Source organism: Monodon monoceros, unplaced genomic scaffold (assembly GCF_005190385.1).
Source record: "Monodon monoceros isolate NGI ecotype Baffin Bay Population unplaced genomic scaffold, NGI_Narwhal_1 Super_Scaffold_18, whole genome shotgun sequence".
Classification (NCBI taxonomy): domain Eukaryota; kingdom Metazoa; phylum Chordata; class Mammalia; order Artiodactyla; family Monodontidae; genus Monodon; species Monodon monoceros.
This window is the reverse complement of record NW_021703774.1, coordinates 17,092,959-17,117,393: the sequence shown is the minus strand read 5'-3', so window position 1 is coordinate 17,117,393 and position 24,435 is coordinate 17,092,959.

Sequence of the window (24,435 nt, the reverse complement as noted above, 5' to 3'; positions counted from 1 at the left end):
TAAATATTTTAGTATACTCACGAAATAAGAAAAAAAATCGGTGTACTTTCAAAGGTGAAGTATCAGCCTAAACTGTATCTACATGGAGCCTCTGGCTCAAACATTTCTATCAAAATCCATTTCGTTACCCATATAAAACCAGAAAATAAATGCATCTCTACAGGTGAAATGAATAGTCCAAGTGAAACTAAAAATATTGCAATCATTGATTTTGGAGCAGCCGAGATGCTTAGAGGAACACTAGAAATTTTTATGTTTTATTTGAGGATATTGCAACAAAAAGCAAAAAGCATATACGAGTGTTTTGGGATGCAACAAGTTAATTATTTTAATGGCCTATCTGGTACAGGAGCATCAGCTACCTCAAAACTTTGGTACACCATGTCTATACTTGTGTAGTTCCCTACCATGTAAATCCCACTTTCCAAGGTAGAATCCCTTCCTGCTGGGAACAAACATTGAATTTGGTTTCTAGAAATCAAATGCACCTGGGAAAGATTTTGGTTTGGACCTGACAACCGGTGGATATGATGCCTCCATTTCTCAGAGTGGACTGTGACAGAGCTGTTAATAGTGGCTTCCTGAATCTCTAGCTTCCTTATTTTGGCAGACACATCAGCTTCCTGGGTGGGCCGGTTGGGAGTGCGATCCTGGGAGTTATTCCTGGAATTTAGCCTAAAATCTGTTTCCTTGGCCTCTGGATGATTCTGTGAGCCACCCAAATCTCGTAATAAAAGCCTTTCTGCTCAAAGTAAGCAGAGTGGATTCTGTTATCACAACTTAGAATATTAGTATATCTGATAATTGCTTTTGTAGGATTGACAACATTGGCAGCCAGTTTCAACTAGGAGTAAACCAGATCGTATAATAACAAGAGCATAGGCATGAAGGGAAATGTTTTTAAAGGAGACAGAGATCTAACTAGTTATGACTGTATTAATTTAATTTTATATGGCCAACAATATGATTTGAGCATCTGAATGATGATGTCTTTTATTAATTTCTTATAAAATAAGGCTCCTGATGTGATACTGCTCATGAAAATATTTTACTATAGAGATATTCTGGCATTATTACTTTGATAGTGGTATGTTATTTTTTGAAATGGTAATCTCTGACTGATATGGCTTCTCTAACATATTGACTAGAGACTGAGATAGTATTAATTTGTGTATAGAATAAATATTCTTCAGGCACAGTAAAAAACCAAAACTATCTAAACAAACATTTTATTCCATCCCAGACCTCCTGAATCTGAAATTCTGAGATTAATGCCAAGGACACTGAATTTTTAACAAAGTTGCAAGTTTATTCTTAAGTATACTAACGTACTAGGACCAGTGTTTTAGAATACTGAAAGAAAATTATTTTTAGAGAACGCTAATAAATTTTTGTTAAAATTGTTAAAATTTATTAATAAATTCACCACGTGGTTTTCAGTTCAATAACTTTCACTCTAAAAGTTAAACACTGACTGCATATCAAAAAGATGTTGTTCTGTCAGAGATGAAATTTTAATAGTTTTCCCAACTATCTTCTAAAAGTCACAGCCAATAGTTTAAATATTCAAAACAAACAAAAATTCAACTTTTACCCAGTCATCTTTTCCTAACCACTTTTGAGCCTTTTCCTGGTCAGTATAATAGGAAAATCATCCAGAGGAATCTGGAGCAATTTATAGTTCTCGTCCATTTAATTTAACATTTACTGAACACTTAGTGTGTACCAGTCATGGTGCTAGGCTCTAGACACGAAAGGAAGTGACAGAAATAAAATAAAGAAGGAGGCTATTATCCTGGAGGGCAGATGGACACAAGGACAGACAGATTTGATACAATGTGCTAAGGGCTATGACAAGGTCTGCATATGGTGTTTAGGCACGTAAACTAATGACTCTCATGTTTCACCACACTGGAATCACTTGGGATGCTTAAAAACAAAACCCTGATGCCTGGATCCTGCTTCCAGAACGTCTAATGTGTTGCTCTGAGATGTGTGGCTTGGCTGTCAGGATTTAAAAAATCTCCCTGCTGATTCTACTGTGCAGCTCCGTTGAGAATCAAGGTTCACAGTAGGCTCCTAGAGGAGGTGATACCTTGAGACACAAGTAGGTAAAGCAGGTGTCACAATCCATCAGTCGATCCATATCAATGTAACAAGCTAAGCCATTCATTGAATTTATTGTTTACGAGATTAACAGAGCTAATTCAAAGAATAAAGCCATAGAAAGTTATCCCTCCAAATATCTTTACAGCGTACAAAGAAGTTTCACATACTTGATCTCATTTGAGTCTCTCAACAGCACCACGGGGAGTAAAAGAACATTGGAGGGGCTGTTTTCAGAAATATGACAATGAGGTTGCTGTGCACGTGAGAGAGTGCTGCTACCTAGATTTCATTGTGCAAGATTGGGCTTTTTTCCAGCAGCGTTTTTATTCTTGGGATAAGTCAAGAAATTCAAGTTAAAATACTCTGGACTTGAATCAAAAAAAAAGTAGAGACATCTGGAGAAGAGAGTGGTGCAAGACTATATACTTGGGTGGAGGTCAAAGGAAAGGCAAGGGATTCAGTGGCCAAAAAGCAAGCGAAAGGGGTTGATGGGCCATGCTACCATGACTCCGCAGTAACAGTGAGCACTTGGGAAAATCAGCAGGTCACGTTGAAAACAACACATTCTGAGAAATGATGACAGATCCATTTATTTGCAACTTGGATTTAACTCATAAAAATGAACAGTGGAGGCTGCTGAAAGAAATCATTCTACAGGAAGAGGCCTCCAAAAATGCAAACTCTGACTTGACTTATCAAAGAGCATGCTCTTAGTTTAAAGGTAAATTAAAAAATCTAGAATCCAGCTGTCAGTGCATGCACCTTGCATAAGTCATTTAACCTTACTGTTCATGGCTAAGAGGTATATATTTTCATCAACAGAATATGGGTTAGTTTTGTTTAGTACAGCTTGGTTGTGTCATAAAATAATCAGGCTCCTTTAAAAAATTAGGGTGCAGAGTCATGCTAAGTCATTCACCCAGGGAGAGCTGGAATTACCTAATTAGAAACAGATGGTGCAAGGGTGGTGTCATTACTGCACATTTAGCTGCACGCCCTTCCGAATTCACATGGAGATGAATGGAATATAAAAATTGGGACAAACCTATATGTCAGGAAAACAAAATAATTTGGGGTAGAAAATAATTGTTTTTTGTTTTTATAATTCTCCCTGTAGCCAATATGGAGAGAGGAAAATGGAAGCCACAATCCCTTTCCTTCTTTATCTCGATAACTTGTTTAAGATGGATCGCTTCTTTGAAATTTCTTCCCTGACTTTCACCTGCCCTCCTGCCAATCACCAAATCTCCCCAGTCTTACAAAGGTTGGGTTTGGTGACTCTTTTCTGTGCTCCCTCAATCCCCTATGTTTAATACACTTAGTGTTTAACTCTTTAAATTGTGATCGTGTTTGTGTCTCCTCAGCAATTGAACTTATATGACAATTTATAAGAAATATAATTTAGTAATTATTAAATTAATAGCTTAGAGTTTGCTTCTCCTAGTAGAAAGTTGTTGAATGTAACCCTCAGGAAGGCAGAGACTGTTTGCCTGGTTTACCACATAGCCCTGTGCCTGTTCTGATCCTTCACATAATAGACACTTGAAACAAATTTGATGGATAGAAGAATGAATGAATGAATGAATGAACCTAGAGGAGCTTTTTGGGGACAGGGACTGGATCTTGTTTCATTCTATTCCCAGCAGTTAATGGTCTTCCTCGTCAGGTACTGAGAAGATAATGCCTTCAATGGCCAGGCAGGTAACGTAAATGTGAGAAGCTGCCCCTGTCTGCATGCCAGATTTGCCTCTGGCACATGGGTTTTATCCCCTTTTACTAAATATTGTTTGAAAAATCAAATGTTTTTGGCAATTCCTATTTGTGTTCTTTGCTCAAACTGTTCTTTTTCTGTGCAATAACCTTTCTTCTTAACCTTCATTATTCCTCTTTATCACTTTTCCTGGAATATGCCTATTTCTACACATCACAGCTGAAATCTATCGAAAATGTGGTCATCCCTATAAAAACTTTCTTGTTTCAAGGAAGGTACCACAAAATAATGGTTTAGAGCATGGGCTCTGTAGGCTGCTGTCTACCTCCAGCATTTACTAGGTATGGGGGATTTGGACAAGTTACTCAATCTTTCTGCACTTCAACTTAACCCATTTCAAAATGAGGATAATGGTAGTATCTATCTCATAAGGCCATTATGAGAATTAGGTGAGAACATTTTTATAAAGCATATAGAACAGTGTCTGGCACACATGAAGTACCATATAAGTATTTGGTAAATAAATTTTTTATACTGTAAAAATCAATTAGAAGTGAACTTATGTCCTATTTTTCTTCTATATATGACTTCTGTGAAATTGTTTCTTATGGATCCTTTAGTATGTGTTCATCACATCATTCCAAAAGTGCATTGAAAAAGCAATTCAACTAAGGGTAAAAAGAATGCAAATAAATGAATTCAGAGGAAATTTGATGGTATCAGGAATAATGATTCTACTTTATTTTTCTTTTTAGCATTTGTCACCATGACATAGCACACATTTATTCATTTGCTGTCAAACTCACTACACGAAAATGTAAACTCCATGAAGGCAAGCAACTTGTTTTGTTAACTGTTATATCCCCAGTTCTGTGTTGGATCCTTGATAAATCTTTCTTGATTGAACGAATGGAAAATGAAAAAGGCAGCCATCATATCTTTAGCTGAGTTTTAATGGATATTGGGTAAGTTAGAGTTTGAGGTTATCTTTACCAATATCTAAAATGGAACTACTTGTCATTTTCTTATATAATTACTTTTTTTTTTGCGGTACACGGGCCTCTCACCGTTGCGCCTCTCCTGCCGCGGAGCACAGGCTCCGGACGTGCAGGCCCAGCGGCCATGGCTCACGGGCCCAGCCGCTCCGCGGCATGCGGGATCCTCCCGGACTGGGGCACCAACCCGCGTCCCCTGCATCGGCAGGTGGACTCTCAACCACTGCGCCACCAGGGAAGCCCTATAATTACTATTTTTAATAGCATCATTGAAGTGTAACAAAAATACAATAAACTGAAGAAGTTGAAAGGGTATAATTTTATAAGGTTTGACATGTGTACACTTATGAAACCATCACCACAAACGGGATATGAATACAGCATATCCGTTATCCCCAAATGTCGCTTTATGACCCTTTGTAATCTCTGTCCCACGCTCCCCAGGCAACCAGCTCTATGTTGTCTGTCACTATAGAATCATTTGGATTACACACACACACACACACACACACACACACACACAAATATATTTAGTATCTATTCTTTTTTCTTTCTGGTTTCTTTCACTCAGCATAGTTATTTAGAGATTCAACCATGTTGTTTCATGTATGGTTAGCCATTCTTTTTATTGCTGAATAATATTTATTGATATTTGTATGGATATTCTGTAATTTATTTATTCACCTGTTAATGAACATATAGTTATTTCTAGTTTGGATTTATTATGAATAAAGCTGCTACAAACATTGTTGTACCAGTGTTTGCATGGAGATATGCCTTCTTTTCTCTTGGGAAAATATGTAGGAGTGAAATGTCTAGGTCACATGTAACTGTATACTTGTTTTAATTTTTTAAGAAACTGCCAATCTCTTTTCCAAAGTGATTTTCCAGTTTTTGCTCCCACAAATCTCTTCACATCTTCACTAAAAATTTGTGGTATGGTCTGTCTTTTTAATTCCAGCCATTTTTATAGGTGTGTAGTGGTATCTTGTGGAGGTTTTGATTTGCATTTTCCTAATGACTAATGATTTTGCATATATTTCTGTTTTCATTTAATAAGTATATCTCTTCTTTGGTAAAATATTTGTTAAAATCCTCTGCCCATTTAAAAAATTGGGTCATTTTATTGTTTATTGTAATGTCGAGTTATATATTTAATGTTGAGTTTATATATTCTGGATATAAATTCTTTATCAGATATTTCATTTTCAAATACCTTCTCATACTCTGTGGCTTGTCTTTTTATGTACTTAATAGTGTCTTTTGAAGAGTGGAAATTTTAGATTTTGATGAAGTCCAAATTACCATTTTTCTTTTGTGACTCATGCTTTTGATGTCATGTCTAAGAAATCTATGGATTGAGCCTTATTGGGGGCAGGGATATTTAGGATCAGTAGTGGTTTCAAAGAGGCAATGAAAAGCAAGGAGGTCAAGAATACAACCTTGAGGTATGAAGACATGAAAGGATCGATAGTCATCTAGAAGTTTGCAAGAGAGATCCATCCAGGTTTCAGTTAAGACAATAGTTCTCACCTATGGTTGCCCATTAGAAATTCAGAAGATGCTTAATGAAATTCCAATGACTGTACAGTCTAGGGTTAGGACACAGACAATAGTATATTAAACTTTCCTGAATAGTTCACATATGTAACCAGGATTGGGAATCATTCCATTAAGGTAAAGAGTTAAAGGGCATATTCTGAACAAAGGTAGAGGATTAAGAGAGTTGGTTGACCGCAAAGCAGCAGTTCTGAGGTTTCAGAGCTGAGTAGGGACATTGAGGACAGGGTCAGGGTCAGGAAAGTCAGTTAAATATGGGGGAGCATGGTGAGAGGGGGCAACTGAAGGAGAAAAGGTATAAGGAACTTTGAGATCACAGCAGCTTTGTGGAGATTGAGTACAGGATCCAAAGACCAAATGACTTAAGCATCCTGTTGCCGGGGTGATGTAAACTGCTGTTCACCTGATCTAGGCTCTATCAGTACCTGGGGACTGTCCGTTGAATTAGATGATTACTATGATGAGAATATTTCTACTTTTATTACTGCTACCACTGTGATAATGATGACAAAGATGATGACAACTACAAAACACCTCTTGAATCTGATCATTTTTCTCCATGTCCACCCTTCTATACTCTTCCAGGCTACCGTCATTTCTTGCCTGGAACATTGCAGTAGCTCCCTGACTGATAACTACTTCTTCTCTTACATGGTTCCAGGACAATTCGCCCAAAGTCAGCCACATGCCAGATGGTTTATTTGCCAACTATATTTCTTTTAACTCTTTGTTTCTTGCTTACTGTTTTCCAGCATTTAAAGTTATATTCACCTTTGTCTCAGCCTCAGCTCCCTGGTGCAACAATAGCCTGAAAAGGAGAGAGAGGACACTGGGGTGCATGGGAAGAATGTGTTGTAGGAATATTGCTTGATTATGAAACATTTTTACTGGATAATGCCACTTAATTTAGAGAAATCATAATGGAGCTTTAAAATCATATCTTGAATATATCTGAGTCTCTTTCATAGCTTCTGTGCTTTCCCAATGTTCCCTGTGAATTTTATGTTTATTCTTCCATTTTAAAAATACTTTTTTCGCATTAATATGTATGCCTAAACTATCTTTTTTTTTTTTTTTTTACTTTAGCCTTACAGTTTTACAAGCAAGGTATCATATTGTATGTGGTCTTCTGGGCCTTGCTTTTGTGTCCAACATTATGCTTCTATGATTCATCTATGTTATTGCATGCAGTTACATTTCTTTCATTTTCATTGTTAATATGATATTCAAATATGTGACTCTACCACAATTTTATATCTATTTTTCTTTTGGACACTGGGTGACCTTCAGTTTTCTGATACTATAAAGAGTGCTTCTATAAACATTGTTGCACAGTCACCTGGTATTCATGGGCTGGAGATGCTCTAGGATATAAGCCAAAGTGTGGAATCCTTGGGTAGTGGAGTGTGCAGTGCTCAACTTTGGAAGATAATGCTAAACAAGTTACCAATTTACACTCCCCAGAGCGATTTATATGAATACTCTCCAACACCTGGTATGGTCACACTTCCTAATTTTTGCCCATCTATTGAATGTAAGATTTCTCATTCTGGTGTGAATATTTATTTCCCTGCTCCCCAATGAGGTTAAGCATCTTTTCATATATTTAGCCACTTCTTATCTGTGAAATGTATGTTCATATCAGTTTTTCTTTTGACTTTCTAGTTGTTTATTTTTATTATTAATTTGTAGGGGTTCTTTATGGATTTTGGACTCCAGTTGTTTGTCAAGAAAAGAGTATGTGTTACAAATATTTTCTCTCAGTTTGTGGCTAGTTTTTTTTTCTATTCTATATCTTTTGATGAACTTGTATTCATTATTTTAACATAGTTAATTTTTATCATATTTTTTATTTTAAGATTAGTGAATTTGTATTGTATGTAAAAAGCCTTTCTTAACTAAGTCATAAAAATATTATCCTATATTTTCAATGCAAGGCTTTGCTTTTTACATTGAATTTTTTGCCTACCTAGAATTGTTTTCTATTTTTTTTCCTTTATGGATAATGATTTGTCATAGTGCCCCGTACTGAAAAGTCCCACCTTTCTCTGCTGACCTGCAATATATATCTCTCATATATCAGTGTTTCATAAATATTGAGGTCCCATCTTCCTTTTCTTGACTGGTAAATTTATCTCTCTCTGCCCCAGTGTCCTACTTCATAGTTTTATAGAAATATTTCTAAATATCTAATGCAGAAATTTTCTTACCTTCTTCTTTTGTTTCAGAATGTCTTGGCTATTTTCAATCTTTTATTCTTCCACATAATGTTTAGAATTAGCTTGTCAAATTCCACTTGACTTGACTCTATATTTGGCAAGAATTAATGTTTTTACAGTTTTAAGTCTTCTTATCCCAAAACTGGTATCTCTCCAATGTTTTCTAAAATATGTTTTCAACAGATTTCTATCATTTTCTGCATACAGGTCTCACGTATATTTTATTAGGTTATTCTCAGGTGTCATACGGTTTTCATTGCTGTTATGAAAGCTGTCACCTTTTCAAATTACACTTCCTAACTCTTGAGGGATATGTACAAATAAAATTGATTTTTTGCTTATTGATCTCATAGTTAGCTCTCTTCCTAAGTTCTCATGATTTCTAATAATTTGTAGATTTTTTGAGATTTTGAGAGCACATAATTGTATCATTTAAAAATCATGATAAATTTGTATTGTTTTCCTTTCTAATCTGTATGCATTTCTTGGAAATTTCTTGTATTATGTGCTGGCTAGTACCTCCAGGAAAGTGTTGAACGAAAGTTGTGATATAGGATATACTTATCTTGATTCTAAATGGAATTTTTCCAATGCTTTCCCACACTGAATGATGTCTTATTTTTGGTAGACGCATTTTCTAAGACGAAGGAGTCCTTTTCCATTCTTGTTTGGTAGAAGGCATTATCATGAATATGAGTTAAATTTTATAAGTTGTTTTCTTCATAGAGGATATATTTCAACTTTTTCTGTTTATTTGGTGAACTCAACTTGGTTATGGGTGATTGTCTTTTTGTATTTTGCTGCATTCAGTTTGGTAGTTTTTTTTTTTAACAGAAGTTTAAATCTCGTGAGTGAGAAAATCTCATAATTGGCTTTCCTATTGTTTTTGTTACGCTTTGAGTACTAAAGAGATACTGGACTCATAGAATGAGTTGGAGAATAGGCCCTCTTTTCCTGTATTCTAGAGGAGTTGCAACACAGTAGAGTGGCCTGCTCCTTGAAAATCAGTTATATCCTCTGAGTATGGTATTTTCTTTGTAGGAGGAGTTTCAACCCCTGATTCAATTTCTTTAATATGAATAGGACTTTATTGGCTCTCAATTCCTTTCTTGAGTCCATTTGGGAAGGTATTAATATTTAGGAATTGATTTCCTTTATCTAAATTATTAAATTTATTGGCTTTACATTATTGATTTTGTTTTCTTATTTTTTTAAATCCCTATTATTTTGTGACATATCTACATTTTCACTCCTAAAAATTGTTTATTTAAGAGTTTTCTTTCCCTTGTTGATAAATATTATCAGAAGTCTATTTTATTAATTATTTCAAGTAGCCAATTTTCAGTTTATTCTTATTCCCTGTTATATCGTTTCTAGTCATTGACTGCCATTAGTGTGTTTATTCTACCAGTTTTTTCTTAACTTCTTAACGGGACAGTTAGATCACTAATGTTCAGACTTTATTTCTAAAATAAGCATTTTAAGGCTATAAATTTCCCTCAAAATACTAGTTTTGTTGCATCTCCTGTTTTGATATTTTCATTCTCATTCATTTCTAAGAATTTGATAATTTCCATTATGATTTCTTTTTTGGCTGAATTATTTTTACCTGCACATTTAAAAAAATTACAGATACATGAAGTTATTTAAAAATTATTTTTTATTTACTGAGTTCTAATTTAATGGAATTGGAATTGTGGTCAGAGAATGCATTCTGCTTGATATTGGTTCTTCGAAAGTTTTTGAGTCTTGCTTTACTGTCCAGTGGTGTGCCCCATATCCCATTCTATTCCTCTTTGGAGGAGTTATAAGATGGGGAGACAGGCCCATCTCCCACTATAGAAACACAAGGGGTCTCTATTTACTCTCTAGTCTGTAGATGTGTGCACAAGTCTTAAGTTTACCTAGTAAGATTCTCTTGCCTGTGGCTTTGAATAATGCAGGAGTGGGGTCAGTTAGAGATTTTTCTCAGCCAATATGGAGTTGTTGAGAGGCCAGTGGTGTGGCATCAAGAATCCAATAACAGCAGACTCAGTTCCTGTGTCCTAAGCAGACTATGTGTGTATAACCAGCTTCCCTTGATTTTCTGCCAGAGCCTTGCTCTCTACTGTTTCAGTTGATTTTCTAATTTATTGGTATCTTGCTAAATCAGTTCTTTTCTATTTAATTTAACCAAAGTCAGTTTCTATTTGCGTAAAACTGAAAACCCTGACAAGTGTAAAAAGATAATACTTCTGAGGGAGTTACAGTATATTAATGTCTATTTTATTTCACTTAACCTTACAAGTCTTTCCTCAGTAGACATTATTTATTTTTATTTAACAGATAAAGAAACTGGGGCTTCAAGGGTTTAAATAGCTTGCCCAAAGCTACAGAGCTTGTTAATGGTGGAGCCAGGATGCAAGCCCAGCTTCACCTGATTCTTGAACTGCTACCTCTTAACCATTCCATATAGCCAACAGATAATTTTTAACCTTTTTTCCCCCTGACTCTAATAGTCTATAAACTGAAAGAATTAATACTGATTGCCAAAGAATAGGTCAGGTTCTGAGAGGTCAAAGACTAGATGCTGCAGATATGAATACATTCTTAAATTTTAATCGGGAAAAAGTACTTCTCCCAGCCTTTTTAAAAAATACATGCTGTGAGATGACTTTTTAAAAACTGATTTTTTTCCTAGCCACCTTCACTACCCCCACTCCAACTCTGCAAATTTGCCACACGTGCCTTGGCAGCATAAACAAGCATCACACACAGGGACCAGTGACTTAACATCCTTCATCATCTCCCTGGCCTAACAGAGGGGTCCTTTTAGGTCATGGGCCACTTTTCCTTCTGTAGGTTTACTGAGAGTTTGTGTGTTCATGCTCATTAAGTAACTTCTAGCAACCTTGGCTAAATAAATTGGTAAAAGGCTAAACTCATAGTCAGTATTGCTTCATAACACATACATGCAGACCTCATAATATATGTGACAGTTGCCTCATTTAAATCACCCAATTAATTTTTTGTAGCCTTGTATAAATATAATAAAGTAGCTATAGAAATGAAAGATGTTTTCAAGTTGAATTTGACTCCACGGAACTCATGGACTCAGAGTTAACTTATATTTCATTTTAGGTGATTTTACAGAAAGTTGTTTTAAAGACAAAGTATTCTTAAAATATTGAAGTTGTTTCTGCCCCCATTTCTCTTAATTGCTTTCATGAAAAGCCTACTGATTTTATAATCTATTAATTTGCAATGGAAAAACTGTACTCTTGTTGATGCAGCAAGTTTACTCTACCAATAATGCATATCTATATCTATATATTAATCTAATCTTTAATATGTTTGGTGTCAAATCAAACGTTACTGGCATTTTTATTTATTTCTTGGCTTTTCCCACAGCAGAATACTTCAGTGCCTTAAGCCATCAAATTTAAGTGAAATAGAGCTGTGAGGACATTCTGACAAGAACATTTTGACAAGAAGCAATTTAGATAAGTATTAATTATTCGTATTCATCTCTCTTGTAGTCGATGGAGACATTTACCAAGCCACAGCAATTCAAACTCTGTCACAGGAGAGGAGTAACAAGGGTTCTATAAATGGTAGCCAGGTGCCCAAATCAAATTAAACTTCTCTGTCAACAGGGATTTGTTTTTTGAGAGTACAATGATAAAAGAGAGTTAACGGAGAAGTGTTCATTGCAGCTGCCATGTACCAGTTGAATTATTCTTGTTGAAAATACTAGTGTTTTCCACGTGACCTAAAGAGCCATGAAAATTAGGCACACAAAATATAAATCTATAGAAACAAGAGCCATGAAAATTAGGCACACGAAGTATAAATCTGTAGAAACAGAGGGAGAAGTGTCACAGGAGTGACCTAGGGAAATTCATTTTGAGATGAAAACCAAGAATTTTTCATTCTGACTGTTATTCCCTTGGAGATAAAAGAGACAGTTTGTTGGACTTGTCTGTAGTATAGCTTATCTATCCTAAATGTGTAGGAAGTGAAGTAGATAAGGATAGGGAGTGGATATGCAAAAGAGGGAGCAGCAAGAATCTTTATTATTATTTTTTAAATGGCCTCTGAAGGCAATCTGATTGCTTATTCATTGTTTCACTCTGGCTTAGACTCTGTTTTTCTTGAAGACAAACTAAGTAATAGATTAGCTGTTCTCTGGCTTGTGTCAACAACCAGATTAATCAAGTGAGGGAGGAGTACAAAGATTGCTGATACATTTATATGAAAATAACTGAAGAAAAGAGGAAAGGTGCAGTTATCCACTGATTTTTCTTATAGTTCAAGCTTAATATACTGACCTGATATACTGTGTGATATATTCATAACTAAAGTCCCTGCACTAGAAAGTGGTGAACCTACCTCTCCAAGTTCCATGTTTTTCCATCATATGCCATTGATAACCCACCTGAGTTGGGGGGGAGCTGGTTATCAAAATGCACCTCTTCTTTCAGTTTTTAAAAAATTTTTTCTCACTCAAAAACCTACCATTTATATCACCTCACACTAGTCAGAATAACCATCATCAAAAAACTCTACAAACAGTAAATGCTGGAGAGGATGTGGAGAAAAGGGAACCCTCTTGCACTGTTGGTGGGAATGTAAATTGATACAGCCACTATGGAGAACAGTATGGAGGTTCCTTAAAAAACTAAAAAAATAACTACCATATGACCAGCAATCCCACTACTGGGCATATACCCTGAAAAAACTATAATTCAAAAAGAGACATGTACCACAATGTTTATTGCAGCACTATTTACAATAGCCAGGACATGGAAGCAACCTAAGTGTCCATTGACAGATGAATGGATAAAGAAGATGTAGCACATATATACAATGGAATATTACTCAGCCATAAAAAGAAATGAAATAGAGTTATTTGTAGTGAGGTGGATGAACCTAGAGTCTGTCATACAGAGTGAAGTAAGTCAGAAAGAAAAAAACAAATACAGTATGCTAACACACATATATGGAATCAAAAAAAAAATAGTGGTTCTGATGAACCTCTGGGAAGGACAGGAATAAAGACTCAGATGTAGAGAATGGACTTGAGGACACGGGGAGGGGGAAGGGTAAGATGGGACAAAGTAAGAGAGTTGCATTGACATATATACACTACCAAATGTAAAATAGAGAGCTAGTGGGAAGCAGCCGCATAGCACAGGGAGATCAGCTCGGTGCTTTGTGACCACCTAGAGGGGTGGGATAGGGAGGGTGGGAGGGAGACGCAAGAGGGATGGGATATGGGGATATATGTATACGTATAGCTGATTCACTTTGTTATACAGCAGAAAGTAACACAACATTGTAAAGCAATTTTACTCCAATAAAGATGTAAAAGAACAAAACAAAACAAACAAACAAAAAACCCTACCATTTATTTAAAAGTACTACTTTCTAATTAATGCTAAATAAAGGTTATAAGCTCTTAGCTAATCAGGGGTTTAAAAATCACTTTATTTCTACATTTTTCTCCTTGCATCTGCTGCTGTTTATTGTTATTTAAGTTTTAATGCTTTGGCAATACAGCTGGTATTTCAACAGCATTTTCCCCTAACACTTAATAATAACTCATAGCTGAGAGATGTATTAAGGCATGAGAATGTCTATTTTCCTCAACCGTCATCACTTAAAACCTTCAGAATATTTAACATCTGATCTTCATTTTAATTCTTATTCTGACTCACAGACAGCATGGACTAGTTTATTGGAGTATTCAATGTGGTAATACTCCCTTCCTATAGATTCTCCTTCCTGGGATTACACTGAGATCATTGCCCTGGACCATTATCTTCCATATTCTGAGAGGGTATTAGCATGGCTCAGATAATGAGACTTTATTGTGGCTATTTGTGTTTCCTCCGTGTATTAGATGAAGATGGAACGTTCTTTGGAGAAATTATTGCGAAGAAAGAGCTCTTTTTCTCCATTATTATTTAACTTAGGAATTTTTAATCAGTTGAATTCATAAGCCCATACTTCTGGATCAGATAATGAGCATATGTATGTGTGTATGTGTGTGTGTATGTATATATAATATGTATACATATATATGTATATATGCATATATAAAATTTTAATATATTAAATATATATTTATGTATTTAAATGAAATAAATATATTTAAATGTACATATAAAATTTAATATATATGTATGTATATCCTGTAAATAGTCTCAATAAAGAAATTTTGTTTACATGCATTTTTTTCTTTTTCAAAAGTGTATATTATAGTATTCCTTTATTAACTCTCAGATTAAACCTTTTTATATGTTAGGCGATTTTCTGGGCACTGAAGATTATAGGAGCAGAAAAAAAAGTACTCGAAAAACCAAATCTGTCCCCCTGGATTGTGTATTCTATGGGAAGAGGGCAGACAATAAACAAATAACCAAGTATATAGATCCAGTGTCAGATGCTAACAAGGGTTGTGAAAGGGAAAAAATAAATAAATAAAACAGGGTCAGGGGAATGGGGACTGTGTGTTGATTTCTATTTTATGTTGGGTTGCCATGGAAGGGAACTTCTGATCAGAGTACTGAGGAAAGTTAGGGAGTGAATGGCTCATTCAGTCCATTCAAAGTGGCTGTAGTGACATGAGCTAGGATGGTAATAAGAGATGAGAAGAAAGAAGTATTAAGGGGCTAGATTTGCAGGCCATTTCAGGCTCATAGGAAGGACTAGGTTTTATGTTTGCTGAGATGGGAAACCATTGAGGGAGATATGATCTGATATAATTTTTTTTTCTTTTGCGTTACGTGGGCCTCTCACTGTTGTGGCCTCTCCCACTGCGAACCACAGGCTCCAGACACGCAGGCCCAGCGGCCATGGCTCACGGGCCTAGCCGCTCCGTGGCACGTGGGATCTTCCCGGAACAGGGCACGAACCCATGTCCCCTGCATCAGCAGGTGGATTCTCAACCACTGCGCCACCAGGGAAGCCCCTGATTTAAATTTTAAGACAGGCATGCTGGCTGGTTATAGTAGGAAGGAAAGTAGTGAAATTGTTCACTCAGTTTGAGAGACTATGGTCCATAAAAATACTCTTTGTGGTCTACATCTCTTGTGCATACAAGAAAGCAAAAGCAAAAGTTTGGGGCATAATACTGAAGTGAAGTTTTTTTTCTTATTTAGAGACCTCTTGCTGATTTTTCACATACATAGTGAAAATAACAGGCTTTTGGTTCAAAAACAAGGCAGGAGAATGAATTTAATCAAAATTGAATAAATTGTACATATCTTCAATCAAGGTGATATACCATATTAACAAATTGAAGGAATAAAACCATCTCAATAGATGCAGAGAAAGCTTTTGACAAAATTCAACACACATTTATGATAAAAACCCTCCAGAAAGTAGGCACAGAGGGAACTTTCCTCAACATAATAAAGGCCATATATGACAAACCCACAGCCATCATCGTCCTGAATGGTGAAAAACTGAAACCATTTCCACTAAGATCAGGAACAAGACAAGGTTGCCAACTCTCACCACTATTATTCAACATAGTTTTGGAAGTTTTAGCCACAACAATCAGAGAAGAAAAGAAATAAAAGGAATCCAAATTGGAAAAGAAGAAGTAAAGCTGTCACTGTTTGCAGATGGCATGATACTATACATAGAGAATCCGAAAGATGCTATCAGAAAACTACTAGAGCTAATCAATGAATTTGGTAAAGTAGCAGGATAAAAAATTAATGCACAGAAATCTCTTGCATTCCTATACACTAATGATGAAAAATCTGAAAGTGAAATTAAGAAAACACTTCCATTTACCATTGCAATGAAAAGAATAAAATATCAAGGAATAAACTTACCTAAGGAGACAAAAGACATGTATGCAGAAAATTATGACACTAATGAAAGAAATTAAAGATGATACAAATAGATGGAGAGATATACCATGTTCTTGGATTGGAAGAATCAATATTGTGAAAATGACTCTACTATCCAAAGCAATCTACAGATTCAATGCAATCCCTAGCAAACTACCACTGACATTTTCCACAGAACTAGAACAAAAAATTTCACAATTTGTATGGAAACACAAAAGACACTGAATAGCCAAAGCAATCTTGAGAACGAAAAATGGAGCTGGAGGAATCAGGCTCCCTGACTTCAGGCTATACTACAAAGCTACAGTAATCAAGACAGTATGATACTGGCACAAAAACAGAAATATAGATCAATGGAACAGGATAGAAAGCCCAGAGATAAACCCACGCACATATGGTCACCTTATCTTTGATAAAGGAGGCAGGAATATACAGTGGAGAAAAGACAGCCTCTTCAATAAGTGGTGCTGGAAAAACTGGACAGCTACATGTAAAAGAATGAAATTAGAACACTCCCTAACACCATACACAAAAACAAACTCAAACTGGATTAAAGACCTAAATGTAAGGCCAGACACCATCAAACTCTTAGAGGAAAACATAGACAGAACACTCTGTGACGTAAATCACAGCAAGATCCTTTTTGACCCACCTCCTAGAGATATGGAAATAAAAACAAAAATAAACAAATGGGACCTAATGAAACTTCAAAGCTTTTGCACAGCAAAGGAAACCATAAACAAGACCAAAAGGCAATGCTCAGAATGGGAGAAAATATTTGCAAATGAAGCAACTGACAATGGATTAATCTCCAAAACATACAAGCAGCTCATGCAGCTCAATATCAAAAAAACAAACCACCCAATCCAAAAATGGGCAGAAGACCTAAATAGACATTTCTCCAAAGAAGATATACAGATTGCCAACAAACACATGAAAGAATGCTCAACATCATTAATCATTAGAGAAATGCAAATCAAAACTACAATGAGGTGTCATCTCACACCAGTCAGAATGGCCATCATCAAAAAATCTACAAGCAATAAATGCTGGAGAGGGTGTGGAGAAAACGGAACCCTCTTGCACTGTTGGTGGGAATGTAAATTGATACAGCCACTATGGAGAACAATATGGGTGTTCCTTAAAAAACTAAAAATAGCACTGCCACACGACCCAGTAATCCCACTACTGGGCATATACCCTGAGAAAACCATAATTCAAAAAGAGTCATGTACCAAAATGTTCATTGCAGCTCTATTTACAATAGCCAGGACATGGAAGCAACCTGAGTGTCCATCCACAGATGAATGGATAAAGAAGATGTGGCACATATATACAATGGAATATTACTCAGCCATAAAAAGAAGCGAAATTGAGATATTTGTAGTGAGGTGGATGAACCTAGAGTCTTTCATACAGAGTGAAGTAAGTCAGAAAGAGAAAAACAAATACCGTATGCTAACACATATATATGGAATCTAAGGAAAAAAAACAAAAGAAAAATGCAGACCTACTAGAGAATGGACTTAAGTATATGGGGAGGGGGAAGGGTAAGCTGGGACAAAGTGAGAGAGTCGCCTGGACATATATACACTACCAAATGTAAAATAGATAGCTAGTGGGAAGCAGCCGCGTAGCACAGGGAGATCAGATTGGTGCTTTGTGACCACCTAGAGTGGTGAGGTAGGGAGGGTGGGAGGGAAGGAGATGCAAGAGGGAAGAGATATGGGGACATATGTATATGTATAACTGATTCAGTTGTTATAAAGCAGTAACTAACACACCATTGTAAAGCTATTATAGTCCAATAAAGGTGTTAAAAATATATACATATTGACAGAAAAAAAAAAAACATAACTAGTGTAGCATGCTATGTTAGGAAGCAAATGGACTTGTCTCCTGTTCCTTTGCTCCTCAGAGACTTTACAAAAGTGATGTGGAACCATATCCTCTTCTCCAAGAACAGTGGAGGCTCTAGATTTCTGTACCAAAGGGATTTTAGGGGCACAAACTGGTTGGAATTATTGGAAGTAGGAGGCTAGAGGGCTTTCCTTGAAGTCGTACTTGCTCACTGTGATTTACTTATATTTTATGTTACAGACAAATGTAGCAAAAATTCTTAGAGGCTTTTATGTTTAAGATTAAGAAAATGTCAACTGTTTATATCAAATAATATTAATATAAAAATTATAATCATTAAAAAAAAGAAAATTCTTAGAAACGTATTCACATATAAATGCAACAAAATCTGAAAGAGGATTTTTACTGAAGTAAAGAAAAAACAAAAAAATTAAGGTAATTTCTAAACTGACACACTCATATGTTAGAATACTGTGTAGTATTTTATAAGGTTGAAACAAACAGAAATCTATTGTTGAATAAAAGAAGCATGTGAAAAATGATTTATACTGGATAATAGATTTTATATAATTAAATATGTATTTTTAAAATATTGTGCATATCTGTGCATATTTTGCCACCGTAGGGAGTTAGGCCTGTAGAAAATGTACTTGAAACTATAAAATCAGAGAGTGAAATAGTTGTTGAAGCCATTACTCCTATTTAATGCTCAAATTTAAATCACTACAGAACAAACGGAATTTATTTTTGCATGAATCCTCTTTTGTGATCACTCCATCTGTAAATATGGAGCAATAGTAGATATAGTACCATATAAATAATTAAGAAAACACATAGAAAAGGAAATCTCTAAGTCTAAATGCCAGAAATTAATAGATGACTCAAATCCAAACAGAACCTTGAAGGGATGCCCAAAGGACTATCAGATACAGCCTTGAGTCTCTTCAGGATAGGGCATTAGAAGAGAAATCCCTGTAGATAGATCCAGGCAAGTGCAAAGAAATGTTGCTGACTTGCCAAGCCCTAGACAGAATTAAGTAGTTGTATGAGAGAAAAATCAAGAAACCAAGTCTCCATCAAAAACAAGTGTGTGGTCAAAACTTATTGTAACTACATGAAGCAGAAATAACAAGCTTTGAAATTAGTAAAAAACTTGTCAGAGACCAAAAGAATCCTGTGGGACTGATGCTTAAGGAAACAAACAAACAAAAACCTCAGTTACTCCATGAGGACAATTCTGTACCCCTGGATGCATGGGACACAAAAAGGAAAAAGTAAGTTACCCACTGAAGTTAATCTCTTTCTGTGTGTGTGTTGTGTTTGTATATATTATATATATATACACACACACATATATATATCTGTATTTCTATTACACATATATCTGTATTTATATATATAATTTTTCGTTTACAAACACAATCTTTGCAGTGAGTTAACAGAGGCAAGCAAGCAATCTCCCACTGAAGATGATACCTAAAATACATATATATACTTTTTTTTATACAAAGAAATAATTTCAAGGGAGAGTTAGCAGAGGCAAGCATGACTATAAGATACTAAGAAACAGTAATAATAGAATAATTTGAAAAAGATATTAAAAAGTATTTTTATAGTTCTTTAAATATAAAATTATTAAAATAGTTGAGGAAGAAATAGTAACCTAATGTAATGACAGGTTTTAATACTAAGAAAGTTTTTTGAAAAAGAACAAAACTATTAGAAATAAAAATATGATCATTGCAAAAACAAAATTTTTCCATGGATGTGTAAAATTGAATATAAATGAAGAAAGAATTAGTAGAATTGATGAGGCACAGTATTCAAGAAGTACAGAGAGATATAGTTATTTAGAATTGAAGAAAGACTTGACTTCTCAGATTGTGGAAGCAAATTAGCTACCAAGTAGGACAAACAAAACAAATCCACATAAAGACACACAACAATTGAATTTGGTGCAGTATATCAACTTCAAAGAGAAAATCTTAAAAATAATAAAAAATAAAGTTACCAATAAAGAATGATGACAACTTATAAGCAGTAAGAGGAACAAGAAGACAGTGGAATGATATCTTTAAAATTCTGAGGAAAATGAGATGTTAACCTAGAGCTCTATATCCAATTAAACAATTATTTAAGAGTGATAGGGGAAAAAAAGACTTTAAAAATTCTCAAAGAATGAGAAAGCTTGCAACTCATAAAATGTTGTTGAAAGATCTTCTCTATTAGGAACATCAGCAAGATTAAACCCAAAGAGAAAGAATGCCAAAGCAAGAAGCAGTGGTAAGTTTGAAAATTTGTAAACAAGTCAGTGAATATAAATATGCTTGACTGTAAAACACTTAAAATTATAGTGATTATTTTGAGATGGTTTTAAAAACAAATTAGAAAGGCAGTTGACAATATTCCATACCCTTTCATGATTAAAACAGACTCAAAAAACAAGGACCAGAAAAGAACTTCCTCAACCTAATAAAGGCTATCAACAAAAAAACTCCACAACTAACATTATGCTTAGTGGTGAAACTCAGCGCTTTCTCCAGAGATCACAAATAAGATGAGGATGTCCACTCTCACCACTTATATTCTGCATTGTATTGGAGGTTCTATCCATGGAAATTAGGGGGGGAAAAAAAGACATATGAGGCATCCAGATGGGAAAAGAAGTAAAATTGCACATAACATTTTCTTATATATGAAAAATACTGTCAAATCCAGAAAATACTTTTAGCAGTAATAAGCAAGTTCAGCAAGGCGTCTAGATACAAGATCAGAATGCAAAAATCAATTGTATTCCTATACAGTAGCAATAAACAAAGTAAAAATGAAATTAAGAAAAACGTCCCATTTGCAATAGAATCAAAAAGCATGAAATAGGAATGAAATGAACAAAAGAACTGTAAAACACATTTGGAAAACTATGAAACATTGCTAAATTAAGGAACCTGTAAATAAATGGTAGATATCCCATGTTCATGGATTGGAGGACAATATTTTTAAGATGACAATACTATCAGAGTGAGTACATCTAGACTTGATGCAGTTCCTGTTAAACTCCCATCTGGATTCTTTGCAAAAATTAACAGATTGGTCCTAAAATTCACATGGAAATTCAGGGAACCAAAAATAGGGAAAATAATCTTGAAAGAGAAGAACATGGTAGGAGGATTCACACTTCCCAATTTCAAAACATACAATAAAGCAGTGTTAATCAAGAGAGTATAGTACTTACATAAGGATAGACTATAGATCAATGGGATAGAATGAAAAATAAAATAAAACCATGTGTTTATAGTCAACTGATTTTCAGCTAGTGGGCCAAGACCATTCAATTAAGAAGGCATAGTCTTTCAGTAAATAGTAATGGCTTAACTGGATAGCCACATGCAAAAAAATACATTTGGATTCTTCATACCATATATAAAAATTAATTCAAAATGAATCAAAGATCTAAATATAGAATCTAAAACTGTAAAACTCATAGAAGAAAATATAGGAGTAAATCTCATACTTAATAATAGAATATTAGATATGACACAAAAGCACAAACAAAAAAATAAAAATTAGATTAATTTAAATTAGTCTCACCAAAATTAAAACTTTTGTGTTTCAAGGATACTACCAAAAAGTGAAACAAACAAACAAACAGAAACAGCCCACAGAATGGGAGAAAATATTTGCAAATCATATATCTTTTTTTTTCTAGTTTCTTTTTTTTAAATTAATTTTTATTGGAGTATAGTTGCTTTACAATGTTGTGTTAGCTTCTACTGCACAGCAAAATGAATCAGCTATACATATAAATATATCCCCTCCATTTAGGACACTACAGTGCATTAAGTAGAGTTCCCTGTACTATACAGTATGTTCCCATCAGTTGTCTATTTTATACACAAATCATATATCTAATTAAGTACATGTATCTAGAATTTACAAAGAGTTCTTACAACTCAATTATAGAAAGAAAAATTACACAATTAAAAATGGGCAGAGGATCTGAATAGAGATTTCTCCAGAGAACGTATACAAATGACTAAGTACGTGAAAAGATGCTTCAAGTCATTAGTTATCTGGGAAATGCAAATCAAAATCAAAATGAAATGCTACTTCACACCTACTAGGAAGGCTGTAATCAAAAAGACAATTAGTTTCAAGTGTTAGAGCGGATGTAGTAAGAGTGTAAACTGCTGGCAGGAATGTAAAATGGCTTTTCTGCTTTTGGAAATAGTCTCAGTTCCTTAAAAGGCTAAACATACAGTTATATGTGTGACCCAGCAATTCTACTCCTACCTGGATATACACCTAAGAGAAATGAAAGCCTATGTCTACACAAAAACTTGTACACAAATCTTCGTAGCAGTATTTTTCATAATAGCCAAAAAGGAGAAATGACCTAAGTGTCCATCAACTGAAGAATGATAAATAAAATAGGGTATAGCCATATAATGGAATATTATTCAGCAAACTAAGAGATATGAAGTTCTAATACATGCTACAACCTGCATAAATCTGAAATACATCATGTTAAGTGAGAGACACAAAGGACCACGTGTTGTAGAATTTCACTTATATGAAGTGTGCAGAGTGGGCAAATCTATAGAAACAGAAATTAGGTTAGTGGTTTCCTAGGGCTAAGGGTTGGGGGATGTGGATTTATGTCTAAGGAATGTGGGAAGTCTTTTGGAGGGTGATAAAAGTGTTCTAAAATGTATTGTAGTAATGGTTGCAGAGCTCTAAGTATATAAATATATTACAAGCACTTTGAATTGTATACTTTACATGGGCAATTGTATGATATGTGAATTATATCTCAATAAATCTGTGAAAAATGTTAGTAATTAAATTATAGACATGAACATGGAATATTTAGGGGAAAGATTTTATAAAAATAATTTTGTTCCCTATAGGAACAGAAGAATTAATACTGATTAATTTTAGACTGTTAAGCATGCATGCTAAATTTTTGAGAGCAACAATTAAGAATAGAAACAAATATTTAACATAAACCAGTAGCTGGAAGGAGAAGAAATGACTAGAACTGAATTAATAGAAGGTAGAAAAGGAAAAAATAAAAAAGCAAAGAAAAACGTCATAAATCCAAATATATAAGTAATTCACAAAAATATGTAAATCATCTAAACTTGTCTTTTAAAAAACAGAAATTCTGATATTGAATAAATAACAAAAAATATATCTAGAGAACTTTTTAAAGCCTAATGGCACAGAAAAGCTGAAGGTGAGAGGATGGAAAAACATCTTTCAGGCAAATGCTAACTAAAAGAAAGCTGGTATAGCAATACTAATATCAAAAAAGATTGATAGACTTCAAGGCTTAAAGCATTCTCATAAATAAAGACTTTCATACATGATAAAAGCAATGTTTCTCTAGGAAAATAGAATAATCTTAAATGTCCACATGCCTGGAAAATAGTCTCAAAATAGAAATAAATAATAGTAAAGGCCATTAAAAGGAATGATAGTAGAAGATTTTAAATAACTCTCCCAGAAACTGATAGATCAGGCAAATAAAAATTAGTAAAGTTAAAAGAGATTTGAACAATATAGTTAACAAGTCCAATCTAATGAACATGTATAGTACCGTGTATAATTTGGCAATACACAGTTTTTAAAAGCACACCTGTGCTTCTATTTTTTAAAAATTTTATTGGATTATAGTTGATTTACAATGTTGTGTTAGTTTCAGGTGTACAGCAAAGTGGTTCAGCTATACATATACATATATTCATTCTTTTTCAGATTCTTTTCTCATATAGGTTATCACAGAGTATTGACTAGAGTTCCCTGTGCTGTACAGTAGGTCCTGTTTGTTATCTATATTAAATATATAGTAGTGTGTGTATATAAATCCCAAGCTCCTGACTTGTTTTTAAAATATGAAGAACCTAAACCTTTATTGGAACACAAGTCTCCGCAAATACCAGACAGTATCTAGGTAGATGATACTCATTGATCACACTGAAATAAAAATAGAAATCAATAAAAATATATAGCTTTACTCCCTTCCCGTATGTTTAAACATCAGAAGACACGTCTAAATAATTTATGAGTGAAATAAGTCATAATGGCAATCATTCAGTATTTAATACTGAATGTCAATGAAAATACTACATACC